This window comes from Patagioenas fasciata, chromosome 3 (genome assembly GCF_037038585.1).
Source record: "Patagioenas fasciata isolate bPatFas1 chromosome 3, bPatFas1.hap1, whole genome shotgun sequence".
Taxonomy (NCBI): Eukaryota; Metazoa; Chordata; class Aves; order Columbiformes; family Columbidae; genus Patagioenas; species Patagioenas fasciata.
The window spans coordinates 126,220,666-126,238,081 of record NC_092522.1 but is presented as its reverse complement, the minus strand read 5'-3'; the positions used below and the strand labels follow the sequence as shown (position 1 = coordinate 126,238,081).

The 17,416-nt window shown below is 55.5% G+C and overlaps 1 long non-coding RNA gene across 2 annotated transcripts; it reads right to left on the bottom strand.

Moving 5' to 3' along the window:
- Nucleotides 1–10: 10 nt before the first annotated feature.
- Nucleotides 11–16,989, bottom strand: LOC139827669 (uncharacterized). Of its 2 annotated transcripts, XR_011738591.1 has the most exons (8): nucleotides 16,928–16,989; nucleotides 14,210–14,994; nucleotides 13,939–14,027; nucleotides 7,211–13,019; nucleotides 6,664–6,743; nucleotides 5,566–6,352; nucleotides 5,295–5,383; nucleotides 11–4,375 (listed from the first exon to the last, which is right to left on the bottom strand). It is a non-coding gene; the product is annotated as an uncharacterized lncRNA (long non-coding RNA). The 2 variants fall into 2 exon arrangements; XR_011738590.1 differs by having other exon boundaries at nucleotides 6,664–13,019.
- Between the last annotated feature and the right edge of the window lie 427 nt (nucleotides 16,990–17,416).

Genomic DNA, 17,416 nt, shown 5'->3' with positions numbered 1-17,416 from the left:
CCGCCATCCTCTTACCGCATTTATTGAGACGTCCTGATCTGCCAGAGCGTTCCCCCTCGCCGTCCTTTTGCTGGATTTCTTGGGATGCCTTAAACAACTGTGGGGCTCCCACCCACCATCCTCTAACCGCATTTATCGAGATTTCCTGATCTGCTGGAGCGCTCCCCCTTGCCGTCCTCTTGCTGGATTTCTTGGGATCTCTTGGACCACTGGGGGGGCTCCCACCCGCCATCCTCTTACCGCATTTATTGAGACTTCCTGATCTGCTGGATTGCTCTCCCCCTGGCCTTCCTCTTGCACTTTTTTGGGGGAGTCTTCTTCACACATCCGAGCGCTCTCCCTCACCCTTGTCTTGCCTCTAGTCAGGGCGCTCTTCTCCCGCTGGAACGCTCCTCCCCGCCATCCTATTGCCAGACTGAGAATTCTTGACCTGCCGCAGTCCTGCCCCGCCATGCTCCTGCCTTCTGCCTGGGAAGTCACTTGAAGAACTGGAGCGCTCTCCCCCGCTGTCCTCTTGCCTTTCCTCAGTGGGATTTTGGCCTGCTAAAGAGCTCCTCCCTGTCGTCCTCTTGCTGGATTTCTTGGGACTTCTTGACCCATTAGGGCGTTCCCCCTGCCACCCTCTTGTGGTTTTTGGGGGAGTCTTGTGACCAACCAGGCCGTTTCCCCCCACCATCCTCTTCCCCTTTTCCTGGGTGCTTCTTGATCCACCAGAGTGCTCCCCTGCACCATTCTTTTGCCTTTTTTGGGAGAGTCTTGTGACTCGCCGGAGAGTTCTCCACCATTGTCTTGCTGGATTTCTTGACATCGCTTGACCTGCCGGAGCGCTCCCCCTCGCAGTTCTCTTGCTGGATTTCTTGGGACGTCTTAAACAACTGAGGGGCTCACACCCACCATCCTCTAACTGCATTTATCGAGATTTCCTGATCTGCCGGAGCGCTCGCCCCTGCTGTCCTCTTGCTGGGTTTCTTGGGACCTCTTGACCCACACGAGCTCTCCTCCCCACCGTCTTCTTGCCGGACTTATTGAGACTTCTTGACCCGCCAGAGTGTTCCCCCTCATCATCCTCCTGCCTTTTTCTGGGGATTCTCTTCAACAACTGAAGAGCTCCCCCGCACTGCCCTCTTCCCTTTTTTCTGGGTGATTCCTGAATCACCGGTGAGCTTCTCCTTACCACCCTCTTGGGCTTTTTTCAGAGCAACCTTGACCCATCAGAGCACCCCCTCACCGTCCTCTTGCCAGATGTACTGAGGGTTCTTCATCTGCCACAGCGCTCCCCCACGCCGTCCTCTTGCTGGATTTCCTGGAACCTTGTGAACCACTGAGGGGCTCCCACCCACCATCCTTTTACCGCATTTATTGAGACGTCCTGATCTGCCAGAGCGCTCCCCCTCGCCGTCCTCTTGCTGGATTTCTTGGGACCTCTTGGACCACTGGGGGGGCTCCCACCCGCCATCCTCTTACCGCATTTATCGAGACTTCCTGATCTGCTGGAGCGCTCCCCCTCGCCGTCCTCTTGCTGGATTTCTTGGGTCCTCTTGACCCATTAGGGCGTTCCCCCTGCCACCCTCTTGTGTTTTCTGGGGGAGTCTTGTGACCAACCAGAGTGCTCCCCCCCACCATCTTCTTCCCCTTTTCCTGGGTGCTTCTTGATCCACCAGAGTGCTCCCCTGCACCATTCTCTTGCCTTTTTTTGGAGGAATCTTGTGACTCACCGGAGCGTTTTCCACCATTGTCTTGCTGGATTTCTTGACACCGCTTGACCTGTTGGAGCGCTCCCCCTCACAGTTCTCTTGCTGGATATCTTGGGACCTCTTGAACCACTGGGGAGCTCCCACCTGCCACCTTCTTACCGCATTTATTGAGACTTCCTGATCTGCTGGATTGCTCTCCCCACCGGCCTTCCTCTTGCACTTTTTGGGGGAGTCTTCTTGACACGTCCGAGTGCTCTCCCTCACCCTTGTCTTGCCTCTAGTCAGGGCGCTCTTCTCCCGCTGGAACGCTCCTCCCCGCCATCCTATTGCCAGACTGAGAATTCTTGACCTGCCGCAGTCCTGCCCCGCCATGCTCCTGCCTTCTGCCTGGGAAGTCACTTGAAGAACTGGAGCGCTCTCCCCCGCTGTCCTCTTGCCTTTCCTCAGTGGGATTTTGGCCTGCTAAAGAGCTCCTCCCTGTCGTCCTCTTGCTGGATTTCTCGGTACCTCTTGACCCACTGGGTCTCTCCTCCTGCCGTCCTTTTGCCTTTCCTTAGTACATTCTTGGTCTGCTGGAGTGCTCCCCCCCACCATCCTCTTGCTGGATTTCTCGGGACCCCTTGTCCCATATAGGACATTCCCCCCCACCACCATCCTGTTGTGTTTTTTAGGAGAGTCTTGTGATCGACCAGAGCGCTCCCCCCTTGACATCCTCTTCCCCTTTTTCTGGGTGACTTTTGAACCACTGGTGAACTCTCCCCCATCATCCTCTTGCCACATATATTGAGACTTGTTGATCCGCCAGAGCGCTTCCCCCACTCTCCTCTTGCCAGATTTACTGATACCTCTTGTCCTGTCAGAGCGCTCCCTCTCGCAGTCCTCTTTGTTCAGTTTGTAGGGTAGGAGGGGGGATCTCTGATTACAGAAAGGTCCCTTTGTTCTAGGAGACATTCCCTTGCTCCATGCTTCAGGTTGCCCATCTTCCCTCTCATTTTCAATATGCACGTCCATCACCTTCCTCCTCTTCTTTCTTGATCCCTCGACTCCCGGATGAACTCAAATCCTCTTTCTTGATCACTCTTTCTCGTAAGTTCACAACCTTACTTTCCTTTCTTGCTTTCACCTTTGTGAGCTGCTCCACCCAAACCGAAATGCCCTGAAGACAGAAATACACCCACCCCAAGCCCGTACAGTCACATAGGGGGTGAGTCCGGTCGCTGACGCATCCCCACATCCCACAGCAAGCCCACCTTGCCTTGGCCCCGGCCCCCCGCACAGGCCTTCCCACCAACCCAGCCCCTCCGTAGCAGCACAGTTTCCCAGCATGCACCCCACAAAGACTTTCTTTGCCAGTCACCCCTGGCACTTACAGCAACACACCACACCAGCATCAAGAGCCCTGGGAGTGGAGAGCTGGCCAGGCCCTCACCCCGGCAGGATCCTCTTCCCCCTCCTTTAGCTGATGGCAGACAGACAAGACACCTCCCAAGAGGTGTCCAGCCCTCTCTCTCAACCACTCATGAGTACAAAAGCCCAGCCTCTACTCACCCACCCCGCCTCCCAAAACCCCACCAGCAGCCCCTGGTCCCAGCTGAACAGCAGCCAGTGCTGAAGATCTGGCTCGTGTTGTCGGACACAACCTTCCCATGGATGTCTGGGCCCCTGAGCAGTTTCCAGGGGTGGGAGGGCGCAGTCCTGATTACAGGGAGGTCCCTGTCCCAAGGGGGACATTTTCTTCCTCCTCACTCCTGACTCGCAGCTCCATCACCTTCCTCCTCTTCTTTCTTGATCCCTCCTGACTCGCAGGTCTACCACCGTCATCTTCTTTCTTGATCCCTGTTGACTTGCAGATGCACTCCAATCCTCTTTCTTGATCGCTCTTCCTCGTAGGTTCACCACCTTCCTCTTCTTTCTTGCTTTCACCTTTGCGAGCTGCTCCACCCGAACAGAGATGCACAGAAAACAAAAATATACCCACCCCAGGCCCGTACAGTCACACGAGGGGGCGAGTCCGGTCGCTGACGCATCCCCACACCCCACCACAAGGCCACCTTGCCTTGGCCCCGGCCCCCCGCACAGGCCTTCCCACCAACCCAGCCCCTCCGTAGCAGCACAGTTTCCCAGCATGCACCCCACAAAGACTTTCTTTGCCAGTCACCCCTGGCACTTACAGCAACACACCACACCAGCATCAAGAGCCCTGGGAGTGGAGAGCTGGCCAGGCCCTCACCCCGGCAGGATCCTCTTCCCCCTCCTTTACCTGCTGGCAGACAGACACCTCCCAAGGGATGACCACCCTGCTCCCTTAACTGCTCCCAAGTCCAAGAGCCCAGCCCCTGCTCACCACCCCCACCTCCCAAAACACAGCCAACAGCCCCTGCTCCCATTTTACCACTTTACCCCCGAGCACGGTTTCTAGGGGTGGGAGGGGGACGCACTAATCACAGATCGTTCCCTGTGCTTAAGGATACATTCTCCTTCTCGCTGGCTCAGGCTGCCCATCTTCCTCCTCACTCTGGACTCATAGCTCCATCACCTTTCTCCTCTTTTGTCCCCTCCTGACTCACAGGTCCACCACTGTCATCTTCTTTCTTGACTCTGCTTGACTCACAGGTGCGCTCCAATCCTCTTTCGTGATCGCTCTTCTGTGTCAGTACGCGGAAGACCGGGCGCATGAGAAACTGCAAGAGTCAACAGCATGAGAACAAGCATTAGTGGAAAAATACAAGAACAAAGGACTGTATGCTATGTGATACATCAAGGACAGAGGAGTTGATACAGGATTGATGCATCAAGGACAGAGGGACAGCTTGTGATAGACAAAAAAGGTGTTTATGGCAGTGACTTTGGTGGGAACACAAAACACATCACTCATGTAATGACTAACTTAGCTAATCAACAAATGCTTGAGCAAGTATCATAGCGAGTATAAACACAAGCCTGAATTTGTAATAAACATCTCTCATTGCACCTTAAAAGAGAGTCCGTACCGCATTCGCTACAAATGGCGCCCTGGAACAGGGACTTTCAGCGTGCCTATAAAGGCAGTAGCCGCTCTGGTAGCGAAGCCCAATCGAACCAGGAAACAGGACCGGGAACCAGGACAGTGCGCGCCCACCACCAACGAAAGGTGAGCGATTGGGAACCATGGGAGGGAAGTTATCCCTTAAGCAAAGACAAACCCTGGATGTCCTTCAACATGCGCTACAAACGCAAAATCAGGATGTATCAGGGGTCTGATTGGTGAGTTTATTACAATGGATTGCTAATCATGTGCTAGACTTTCCTACAACTGGTACATTTCAGTTGGAGACATGGCACAAAGATGAATGAGAATTATATGAACAGGTAACGACTGGAGATAAAGCTGCTTGCAAATATTCATCTACTTGGGGAAAAATTATGACTACTAAGATACAGGATACAGGACTGATACATCAGGGACAGAGGGACAGCTTACTATAGAAAAAAATGCGTATATGGCAGTTACATCGCTCATGTAATGTCTAACTTAGCTAAAGAGCAAATGCTTGAGCAAGCATCATAGCGAGTATAAATGCAAACCTGAGTTTGTAATAAATGTCTCTCATGGCACCTTACCGTGAGTCCACGCCAGATTCGCTACACTCTTCCTCATAGGTTCACCACCTTCCTCTCCTTCCTTGCTTTTCCTTTGCACGCTGCTCCACCTGAAGAGAAACACACAGAGGACTGAGCTACACCAGCCCAAGGGCACTACAATCAGACAGGGGCTGAGTCCGGGGGCTGACACCTCCCCACACCCCACAACGAGCCCACCTTGCCCTGGCCCCGGCCCCTCGCACATGCCTTAGAGATATCATAGCTCAGTACAAATCCCCACAGTCCTCACCTGCTGTTTGGTGCTTGCGGAGGGTCACACTCCCTGTGCCCCAGGGCACTGGCCCTACACGGCCAAGCTCGGCAGCGGGACTGTCTGGAGCTGCCGCTGGCTGGTTCTCCAGCTTTAGGGTCACCCGCAGAAGCCCGCTCTCCTCAGCTCTGCACACCCATCCAGTTGCGCCGCCCAGGCAAAGTCAGCTTCACCCTCTGCTCTACACCTCACCTGCAAACAACCAACTCTTCAACTGACAACTGTCCAAAACCCACCGACAAACTCTCCACACCTCAGCCTTTCGTTTGCAACTGCTGCCTCTAGTGCATCTCACAGACAAGCCTTCAAAATCCCCTCATCCTGCAATAACACTCCAGCACTGATCACCTGTGGGAACAACTACCACAATACCATGCAAACACCAACCAGTTCTGGCACGGAAATATCACTTTCTCCTCAAGATTCCACCCTACACCAACTGCTGACAAACACACGCTGTCCTCACCAAAGCCAAACGCTGCAACAACCAGCGACAACTCAAATTTGCGTGGGCGGTGCAAAATTGCAGGGGTGAGCTAACGCAGAGCTGGGCTTGAAAGCTGCAGAGTGTGCACCCTGTGGTATAACGTGGCGAGCTACTGCCATTCTGCCTTCTCCCTGGGAGAAGCGCGTGAGCAGAGGCTGCTTCAAGGCACGATGGGAACGGTTTGGTTCTCCGGGTCTCTCAGGGCGAGAGCGATAAATGTGATCTGTGTCGTGGCGCAGGAACTTCCCGCACACTTGCTCCTCCATTCGGTCTCGGGTGCTGCAAGAGAGGGAGCGAGAGATTCAGGGCAAGATTGACAACCTCGGCGTCCCCGTCCCAGCCACGGGTCACCCAAACCTGCAGACATCCCGGGAGGCCCCCTAAGATTTACACTCCCCTATGCCCCACCCTTGAAGCCTGGACATCGCCAGAACCATAGAGCAAGTATTTCTTGAGGAGGCACCCAAAGGGTCCGTGTTCTCTTTCAGGCAGATGCTAGCGCAAGATTGCAAATCATCTCACAGCTACCAGGAAGGTAAAAAATAACGTCTTGAAATGGGAAAGGAACAGGTATTGTTTCTCTTCATCACCTCCCTCATTGCCACGTTATCAAGGTCTCCCGCAATGTTCCACAGGAAACTTGAAGCTTGGAATTCCTGGTATTCTGAACCTGGGCAAGAAAGGAAGAAAAGCATGAGACTGATCATAAAGAGGGTGGCTGCTCGTAACATGGAAAGAGCAGTAACAAGGTAAAAAGATATCACTTTTCCTTAGAGAGCTCTCAAAGCTGCCTGTTAAGGACAAGAAAAACAAACTTGTGACGGACCATTACTTAAAATCCAAGGCCCGGGAAGCGATCTAATGTACATTGAAACGCGGGCCACGAGACAGTGGAAGTGCCACGAGCTGAGACTGAAGGGACAGAGGATGAATTTCCAAAGAAGTTTAGGTTTCGATGTCAGAACAGAAAATTCTACGTAATTAAAATATAATGCGAAAGTCAGTGTAAAATCAAGTAAGGCAGCGACTCCAAACGCAATCCCAGGCGCTTCAGTCACTCAGGAGATCAAAAACGCGGATCATTTCTCACCTGCCCGCCTCCCAAACCCCAGCCCACGGCCCCTGCTTCCAGCTTACCTGAGCCCAGATTAAAGGAGGATTTCAGAGGCCATGCCAAGTTCTGCTGCTCCTCGTTCGGGTTGCCAGTCTTCCTCCTCGCTCTGGAATTGCAGGTCAACCGCCTTCCTGTTCTTCTTTGATTGACGCTGAGCTGCCGCGTTACCCGCTGCCGTCTGAGCGGATCTCGGGGAGCCTCTGGAACCGCCAGAGCGCTCCCCCCACCAACATTCTCTTGCCTTGTTTTCGGGGTTCCTCTTCACCAGCTGAGGCGCCCTCCCACCCCCCGCCGCCCTCTTACCTTTTTCTAGAGGTCTCTTGAGCCACCAGCAAGCTCCCCCGCACCTTCCCTCAGTGATCTTGGCCCGCCAGAGGCCTGCCCCTCGCCAGCCTCCTCCCCTTTTCCTGGGTGCTGCTTGAACCACTGGTGGGCTCCCCTCCACCATCCTCTCGTCCTTTGTAGGGGAGTCTCGTGACTCACCAGAGCGCTCTCCGCCGTTGCCTTGCTGGGGTTATTGACACCGCTTGACTTGCCAGAGCGCTCCCCCTCGCAGTTCTCGTTGGATTTCTTGGGACCTTTTGAACCATTGGAACAACGGGAATGCTCCCCCCCACTGTGACCTTGCCTTTCTTCAGTGCGATCTTGACGTGCTGGAGCACTTCCCCGCGCCGTCCTCTTGCCTTTTACTGGGGAGTCTCTTGAATATCCACAGCACTCCCCCCTGCCATCCTTTACCAGATTTTTTGACACTTCTTGACATCTCGGAGTGCTCTCACTCACCCTTGTCTTGCCTATTTTCAGGGCGCTCCTGTCCCGCTGGATGCTCCTCCCTGCTGTCCTATTGCCAGATTGAGAATTCTCGACCTGTCCCAGCGCTACCCCACCGTCCTTCTGCCTTCTACCTGGGAAGTCACTTGAAGAACTGGAGCACTCCCCCCTGCTGTCCTCTTGCCTTTCTTCACTGAGATTTTGGCCTGCCAGAGCACTCCTCCCTGTTGTCCTCTTACTGGATTTCTTGGGACCTCTTGACCCACTGGGTCTCTCCTCCTGCTGTCCTTTTGCCTTTCTTTAGTACAATCTCAGCCTGCTGGAGCGCTCCCCCTCGCCGTCCTCCTGCTGGATTTCTTGGAACCTCTTGACCCCTTAGGGCGTTCCCCCTGCCACCCTCTTGTGGTTTTTGGGGGAGTCTTGTGATCAACCAGGCCGTTTCCCCCCACCATCCTCTTCCCCTTTTCCTGGGTGCTTCTTGATCCACCAGAGTGCTCTCAAAGCTGCCTGTTACCATCCTCTAACCATTCTCTTGCCTTTTTTGGTGGAGTCTTGTGACTCACCGGAGCGTTCTCCACCATTGTCTTGCTGGATTTCTTGACATCGCTTGACCTGCCGGAGCGCTCCCCCTCACAGTTCTCTTGCTGGATATCTTGGGACATTTTGAACCACTGGGGGGCTCCCACCCGCCATCCTCTTACCGCATTTATTGAGACGTCCTGATCTGCCAGAGCGTTCCCCCTCGCCGTCCTTTTGCTGGATTTCTTGGGATGCCTTAAACAACTGTGGGGCTCCCACCCACCATCCTCTAACCGCATTTATCGAGATTTCCTGATCTGCTGGAGCGCTCCCCCTTGCCGTCCTCTTGCTGGATTTCTTGGGATCTCTTGGACCACTGGGGGGGCTCCCACCCGCCATCCTCTTACCGCATTTATCGAGACTTCCTGATCTGCTGGATTGCTCTCCCCCTGGCCTTCCTCTTGCACTTTTTTGGGGGAGTCTTCTTCACACATCCGAGCGCTCTCCCTCACCCTTGTCTTGCCTCTAGTCAGGGCGCTCTTCTCCCGCTGGAACGCTCCTCCCCGCCATCCTATTGCCAGACTGAGAATTCTTGACCTGCCGCAGTCCTGCCCCGCCATGCTCCTGCCTTCTGCCTGGGAAGTCACTTGAAGAACTGGAGCGCTCTCCCCCGCTGTCCTCTTGCCTTTCCTCAGTGGGATTTTGGCCTGCTAAAGAGCTCCTCCCTGTCGTCCTCTTGCTGGATTTCTTGGGACTTCTTGACCCATTAGGGCGTTCCCCCTGCCACCCTCTTGTGGTTTTTGGGGGAGTCTTGTGACCAACCAGGCCGTTTCCCCCCACCATCCTCTTCCCCTTTTCCTGGGTGCTTCTTGATCCACCAGAGTGCTCCCCTGCACCATTCTTTTGCCTTTTTTGGGAGAGTCTTGTGACTCGCCGGAGAGTTCTCCACCATTGTCTTGCTGGATTTCTTGACATCGCTTGACCTGCCGGAGCGCTCCCCCTCGCAGTTCTCTTGCTGGATTTCTTGGGACGTCTTAAACAACTGAGGGGCTCACACCCACCATCCTCTAACTGCATTTATCGAGATTTCCTGATCTGCCGGAGCGCTCGCCCCTGCTGTCCTCTTGCTGGGTTTCTTGGGACCTCTTGACCCACACGAGCTCTCCTCCCCACCGTCTTCTTGCCGGACTTATTGAGACTTCTTGACCCGCCAGAGTGTTCCCCCTCATCATCCTCCTGCCTTTTTCTGGGGATTCTCTTCAACAACTGAAGAGCTCCCCCGCACTGTCCTCTTCCCTTTTTTCTGGGTGATTCCTGAATCACCGGTGAGCTTCTCCTTACCACCCTCTTGGGCTTTTTTCAGAGCAACCTTGACCCATCAGAGCACCCCCTCACCGTCCTCTTGCCAGATGTACTGAGGGTTCTTCATCTGCCACAGCGCTCCCCCACGCCGTCCTCTTGCTGGATTTCCTGGAACCTTGTGAACCACTGAGGGGCTCCCACCCACCATCCTTTTACCGCATTTATTGAGACCTCCTGATCTGCCAGAGCGCTCCCCCTCGCCGTCCTCTTGCTGGATTTCTTGGGATCTCTTGGACCACTGGGGGGGCTCCCACCCGCCATCCTCTTACCGCATTTATCGAGACTTCCTGATCTGCTGGAGCGCTCCCCCTCGCCGTCCTCTTGCTGGATTTCTTGGGTCCTCTTGACCCATTAGGGCGTTCCCCCTGCCACCCTCTTGTGTTTTCTGGGGGAGTCTTGTGACCAACCAGAGTGCTCCCCCCCACCATCTTCTTCCCCTTTTCCTGGGTGCTTCTTGATCCACCAGAGTGCTCCCCTGCACCATTCTCTTGCCTTTTTTTGGGGGAATCTTGTGACTCACCGGAGCGTTTTCCACCATTGTCTTGCTGGATTTCTTGACACCGCTTGACCTGTTGGAGCGCTCCCCCTCACAGTTCTCTTGCTGGATATCTTGGGACCTCTTGAACCACTGGGGAGCTCCCACCCGCCATCCTCTTACCGCATTTATCGAGACTTCCTGATCTGCTGGATTGCTCTCCCCACCGGCCTTCCTCTTGCACTTTTTGGGGGAGTCTTCTTGACACGTCCGAGTGCTCTCCCTCACCCTTGTCTTGCCTCTAGTCAGGGCGCTCTTCTCCCGCTGGAACGCTCCTCCCCGCCATCCTACTGCCAGACTGAGAATTCTTGACCTGCCGCAGTCCTGCCCCGCCATGCTCCTGCCTTCTGCCTGGGAAGTCACTTGAAGAACTGGAGCGCTCTCCCCCGCTGTCCTCTTGCCTTTCCTCAGTGGGATTTTGGCCTGCTAAAGAGCTCCTCCCTGTCGTCCTCTTGCTGGATTTCTCGGTACCTCTTGACCCACTGGGTCTCTCCTCCTGCCGTCCTTTTGCCTTTCCTTAGTACATTCTTGGTCTGCTGGAGTGCTCCCCCCCACCATCCTCTTGCTGGATTTCTCGGGACCCCTTGTCCCATATAGGACATTCCCCCCCACCACCATCCTGTTGTGTTTTTTAGGAGAGTCTTGTGATCGACCAGAGCGCTCCCCCCTTGACATCCTCTTCCCCTTTTTCTGGGTGACTTTTGAACCACTGGTGAACTCTCCCCCATCATCCTCTTGCCACATATATTGAGACTTGTTGATCCGCCAGAGCGCTTCCCCCACTCTCCTCTTGCCAGATTTACTGATACCTCTTGTCCTGTCAGAGCGCTCCCTCTCGCAGTCCTCTTTGTTCAGTTTGTAGGGTAGGAGGGGGGATCTCTGATTACAGAAAGGTCCCTTTGTTCTAGGAGACATTCCCTTGCTCCATGCTTCAGGTTGCCCATCTTCCCTCTCATTTTCAATATGCACGTCCATCACCTTCCTCCTCTTCTTTCTTGATCCCTCGACTCCCGGATGAACTCAAATCCTCTTTCTTGATCACTCTTTCTCGTAAGTTCACAACCTTACTTTCCTTTCTTGCTTTCGCCTTTGTGAGCTGCTCCACCCAAACCGAAATGCCCTGAAGACAGAAATACACCCACCCCAAGCCAGTACAGTCACATAGGGGGTGAGTCCGGTCGCTGACGCATCCCCACATTCCACAGCAAGCCCACCTTGCCTTGGCCCCGGCCCCCCGCACAGGCCTTCCCACCAACCCAGCCCCTCCGTAGCAGCACAGTTTCCCAGCATGCACCCCACAAAGACTTTCTTTGCCAGTCACCCCTGGCACTTACAGCAACACACCACACCAGCATCAAGAGCCCTGGGAGTGGAGAGCTGGCCAGGCCCTCACCCCGGCAGGATCCTCTTCCCCCTCCTTTAGCTGATGGCAGACAGACAAGACACCTCCCAAGAGGTGTCCAGCCCTCTCTCTCAACCACTCATGAGTACAAAAGCCCAGCCTCTACTCACCCACCCCGCCTCCCAAAACCCCACCAGCAGCCCCTGGTCCCAGCTGAACAGCAGCCAGTGCTGAAGATCTGGCTCGTGTTGTCGGACACAACCTTCCCATGGATGTCTGGGCCCCTGAGCAGTTTCCAGGGGTGGGAGGGCGCAGTCCTGATTACAGGGAGGTCCCTGTCCCAAGGGGGACATTTTCTTCCTCCTCACTCCTGACTCGCAGCTCCATCACCTTCCTCCTCTTCTTTCTTGATCCCTCCTGACTCGCAGGTCTACCACCGTCATCTTCTTTCTTGATCCCTGTTGACTTGCAGATGCACTCCAATCCTCTTTCTTGATCGCTCTTCCTCGTAGGTTCACCACCTTCCTCTTCTTTCTTGCTTTCACCTTTGCGAGCTGCTCCACCCGAACAGAGATGCACAGAAAACAAAAATATACCCACCCCAGGCCCGTACAGTCACACGAGGGGGCGAGTCCGGTCGCTGACGCATCCCCACACCCCACCACAAGGCCACCTTGCCTTGGCCCCGGCCCCCCGCACAGGCCTTCCCACCAACCCAGCCCCTCCGTAGCAGCACAGTTTCCCAGCATGCACCCCACAAAGACTTTCTTTGCCAGTCACCCCTGGCACTTACAGCAACACACCACACCAGCATCAAGAGCCCTGGGAGTGGAGAGCTGGCCAGGCCCTCACCCCGGCAGGATCCTCTTCCCCCTCCTTTACCTGCTGGCAGACAGACACCTCCCAAGGGATGACCACCCTGCTCCCTTAACGGCTCCCAAGTCCAAGAGCCCAGCCCCTGCTCACCACCCCCACCTCCCAAAACACAGCCAACAGCCCCTGCTCCCATTTTACCACTTTACCCCCGAGCATGGTTTCTAGGGGTGGGAGGGGGACGCACTAATCACAGATCGTTCCCTGTGCTTAAGGATACATTCTCCTTCTCGCTGGCTCAGGCTGCCCATCTTCCTCCTCACTCTTGACTCGTAGCTCCATCACCTTTCTCCTCTTTTGTCCCCTCCTGACTCACAGGTCCACCACTGTCATCTTCTTTCTTGACTCTGCTTGACTCACAGGTGCGCTCCAATCCTCTTTCGTGATCGCTCTTCTGTGTCAGTACGCGGAAGACCGGGCGCATGAGAAACTGCAAGAGTCAACAGCATGAGAACAAGCATTAGTGGAAAAATACAAGAACAAAGGACTGTATGCTATGTGATACATCAAGGACAGAGGAGTTGATACAGGATTGATGCATCAAGGACAGAGGGACAGCTTGTGATAGACAAAAAAGGTGTTTATGGCAGTGACTTCGGTGGGAACACAAAACACATCACTTATGTAATGACTAACTTAGCTAATCAACAAATGCTTGAGCAAGTATCATAGCGAGTATAAACACAAGCCTGAATTTGTAATAAACATCTCTCATTGCACCTTAAAAGAGAGTCCGTACCGCATTCGCTACAAATGGCGCCCTGGAACAGGGACTTTCAGCGTGCCTATAAAGGCAGTAGCCGCTCTGGTAGCGAAGCCCAATCGAACCAGGAAACAGGACCGGGAACCAGGACAGTGCGCGCCCACCACCAACGAAAGGTGAGCGATTGGGAACCATGGGAGGGAAGTTATCCCTTAAGCAAAGACAAACCCTGGATGTCCTTCAACATGCGCTACAAACGCAAAATCAGGATGTATCAGGGGTCTGATTGGTGAGTTTATTACAATGGATTGCTAATCATGTGCTAGACTTTCCTACAACTGGTACATTTCAGTTGGAGACATGGCACAAAGATGAATGAGAATTATATGAACAGGTAACGACTGGAGATAAAGCTGCTTGCAAATATTCATCTACTTGGGGAAAAATTATGACTACTAAGATACAGGATACAGGACTGATACATCAGGGACAGAGGCACAGCTTACTATAGAAAAAAATGCGTATATGGCAGTTACATCGCTCATGTAATGTCTAACTTAGCTAAAGAGCAAATGCTTGAGCAAGCATCATAGCGAGTATAAATGCAAACCTGAGTTTGTAATAAATGTCTCTCATGGCACCTTACCGTGAGTCCACGCCAGATTCGCTACACTCTTCCTCATAGGTTCACCACCTTCCTCTCCTTCCTTGCTTTTCCTTTGCACGCTGCTCCACCTGAAGAGAAACACACAGAGGACTGAGCTACACCAGCCCAAGGGCACTACAATCAGACAGGGGCTGAGTCCGGGGGCTGACACCTCCCCACACCCCACAATGAGCCCACCTTGCCTTGGCCCCGGCCCCTCGCACATGCCTTAGAGATATCATAGCTCAGTACAAATCCCCACAGTCCTCACCTGCTGTTTGGTGCTTGCGGAGGGTCACACTCCCTGTGCCCCAGGGCACCGGCCCTACACAGCCAAGCTCGGCAGCGGGACTGTCTGGAGCTGCCGCTGGCTGGTTCTCCAGCTTTAGGGTCACCCGCAGAAGCCCGCTCTCCTCAGCTCTGCACACCCATCCAGTTGCGCCGCCCAGGCAAAGTCAGCTTCACCCTCTGCTCTACACCTCACCTGCAAACAACCAACTCTTCAACTGACAACTGTCCAAAACCCACCGACAAACTCTCCACACCTCAGCCTTTCGTTTGCAACTGCTGCCTCTAGTGCATCTCACAGACAAGCCTTCAAAATCCCCTCATCCTGCAATAACACTCCAGCACTGATCACCTGTGGGAACAACTACCACAATACCATGCAAACACCAACCAGTTCTGGCACGGAAATATCACTTTCTCCTCAAGATTCCACCCTACACCAACTGCTGACAAACACACGCTGTCCTCACCAAAGCCAAACGCTGCAACAACCAGCGACAACTCAAATTTGCGTGGGCGGTGCAAAATTGCAGGGGTGAGCTAACGCAGAGCTGGGCTTGAAAGCTGCAGAGTGTACACCCTGTTGTTTAACGTGGCGAGTCACTCCCATTCTGCCTTCTCCCTGGGAGAAGCGCATGAGCAGAGGTTGCTTCAAGGCACGATGAGAACGGTTCGGTTCTCCGGGTCTCGGAGGGCGAGAGTAATAAATGTGGTCTGTGTCGTGGCGCAGGAACTTCCCATCCACTTGCTTCTCCATTCAGTCTGGTGCTGCAAGAGAGGGAGAGAAAGAAAAAGTTAGGACCGAGTTAACAACCTCATCATCCCTGACCCCTAACCTGCAGGAATCCTAGGAGGCCTGATATAAGTTTTGTTCATCTCCCTGTCTTTGCTGGAATACTTTACTGTAGAAATTTCTGTCATCAACATTCTCTTAACCGATCTGATGTGTTCATGGTTCCTAGCCCAGCATCCTTTCCTCAAAGTACCTCAGCATTTCCCTTTGAAACCACACCTTAGTGCCATTCCGTCCCAGAGCTACCTCAGCATTTCCCACTGCAGCCTCTGCGATGCCATCTCCTCCCTGAGGTACCTCAGCCTTTACCACCAAAACCTCTCTCCCTTCCGTCCTCTCCTTTAAGTCCCTCACCCTTTCCCGCCAAAGCCTCCCCCGATGTCATCACCTCCCTGAGGTACCTCAGCCTTTCCCGCCAAAGCCTCCCCCGATATCATCCCCTCCCTGAGGTACCTCAGCCTTTCCCGTCAAAGCCTCCCCCAATATCATCCCCTCCCTGAGGTACCTCAGCCTTTCCCATCAAAGCCTCCCCCGATATCATCCCCTCCCCGAGGTACCTCAGCCTTTCCTGTCAAAGCCTCCCCCGATATCATCCCCTCCCCGAGGTACCTCAGCCTTTCCCGCCAAAGCCTCCCCCGATATCATCCCCTCCCCGAGGTACCTCAGCCTTTCCCGCCAAAGCCTCCCCCGATATCATCCCCTCCCCGAGGTACCTCAGCCTTTCCCGTCAAAGCCTCCCCCGATATCATCCCCTCCCCGAGGTACCTCAGCCTTTCCCGTCAAAGCCTCCCCCGATATCATCCCCTCCCCGAGGTACCTCAGCCTTTCCTGTCAAAGCCTCCCCCGATATCATCCCCTCCCCGAGGTACCTCAGCCTTTCCTGTCAAAGCCTCCCCCGATATCATCCCCTCCCCGAGGTACCTCAGCCTTTCCCGTCAAAGCCTCCCCCGATATCATCCCCTCCCCGAGGTACCTCAGCCTTTCCCGCCAAAGCCTCCCCCGATATCATCCCCTCCCCGAGGTACCTCAGCCTTTCCTGTCAAAGCCTCCCCCGATATCATCCCCTCCCCGAGGTACCTCAGCCTTTCCTGTCAAAGCCTCCCCCGATATCATCCCCTCCCCGAGGTACCTCAGCCTTTCCCGTCAAAGCCTCCCCCGATATCATCCCCTCCCCGAGGTACCTCAGCCTTTCCCGCCAAAGCCTCCCCCGATATCATCCCCTCCCCGAGGTACCTCAGCCTTTCCTGTCAAAGCCTCCCCCGATATCATCCCCTCCCCGAGGTACCTCAGCCTTTCCCGTCAAAGCCTCCCCCGATATCATCCCCTCCCTGAGGTACCTCAGCCTTTCCCGTCAAAGCCTCCCCCGATATCATCCCCTCCCCGAGGTACCTCAGCCTTTCCTGTCAAAGCCTCCCCCGATATCATCCCCTCCCTGAGGTACCTCAGCCTTTCCTGTCAAAGCCTCCCCCGATATCATCCCCTCCCCGAGGTACCTCAGCTTTTCCCGCCTAAGCTCCTCCCGCGCCGTCCCGCCCTCAGGTTCCTCCGCCGCTCCCTCCGTTCCCGGCCCCCCCCGCCCCTCGCGCCCCCCCTTGGCGCTCCCGACCCGCCGCTGCCCCCTCCCGCTCGCTTTCCTCCCTCTGTCCTGTGTCACTACGGGGGCTCCCCCTCCGCCCCAAGGCCCCGCCCGAGCCCCGCGCAGCGCTCAGCGCGGGGCTCCCTTCCCTCACAGCCGCCCGCGTGTTTCCCCCTCGCCCCGGCCTGGGGCCGCGCTGTTGCGGCTGGCTGCCCCTCGCCTTCCTCCTTCCGAAACCAGCCCGTCTGTCACCCTCCAGCCTCGCCCCTCAGCCGGTCCCGGGCCGGCCCCGTCCAGTCTCCCCGCTGTCCGCCCGCCCGCCCCTCGCTCACCGCCGGCCCCGCCGTTCCTCGCGCGCTGCTCCAGCCGCCGCACCGCCGGCACGCGCTCCGCGGCCCGCGCACTTACGCAGCGTGTCCCCGCCCATCCCGCGCAGGAGCCAATCCCGTCCGCGTCCGCCACCGGGCTGCGCCCCCGCCCCCCGCCTCCGCGTCCGGCACTGGCCCCCCCTGCCCCTCGCCTCCCGTCCCGGAGCCACCGGCGGCCGCAGAGCGGCGCTGTCCGCCCGCAGGGCGGGGCCGGGAGCTTTCAGGCTGCGTCTGCCCGGGACCGAGGGCTCTGCCGCCTGCCCGGGACAGCCCGGGACCGAGGGCTCCGCCGCTGCAGCCCGTTTCGTGCCGTTTGCGCCCCCCAGGTTACACGGCTGCAGCCTTCCTGCTGGTTTAGCTCACACACCTTTCTTCTTTCTAACTGCACAGCAGTTCACACTCACAAAAGTTCGTGCTGGTTGGCATAAGAGTATCTGCATAAGAATTTACAAA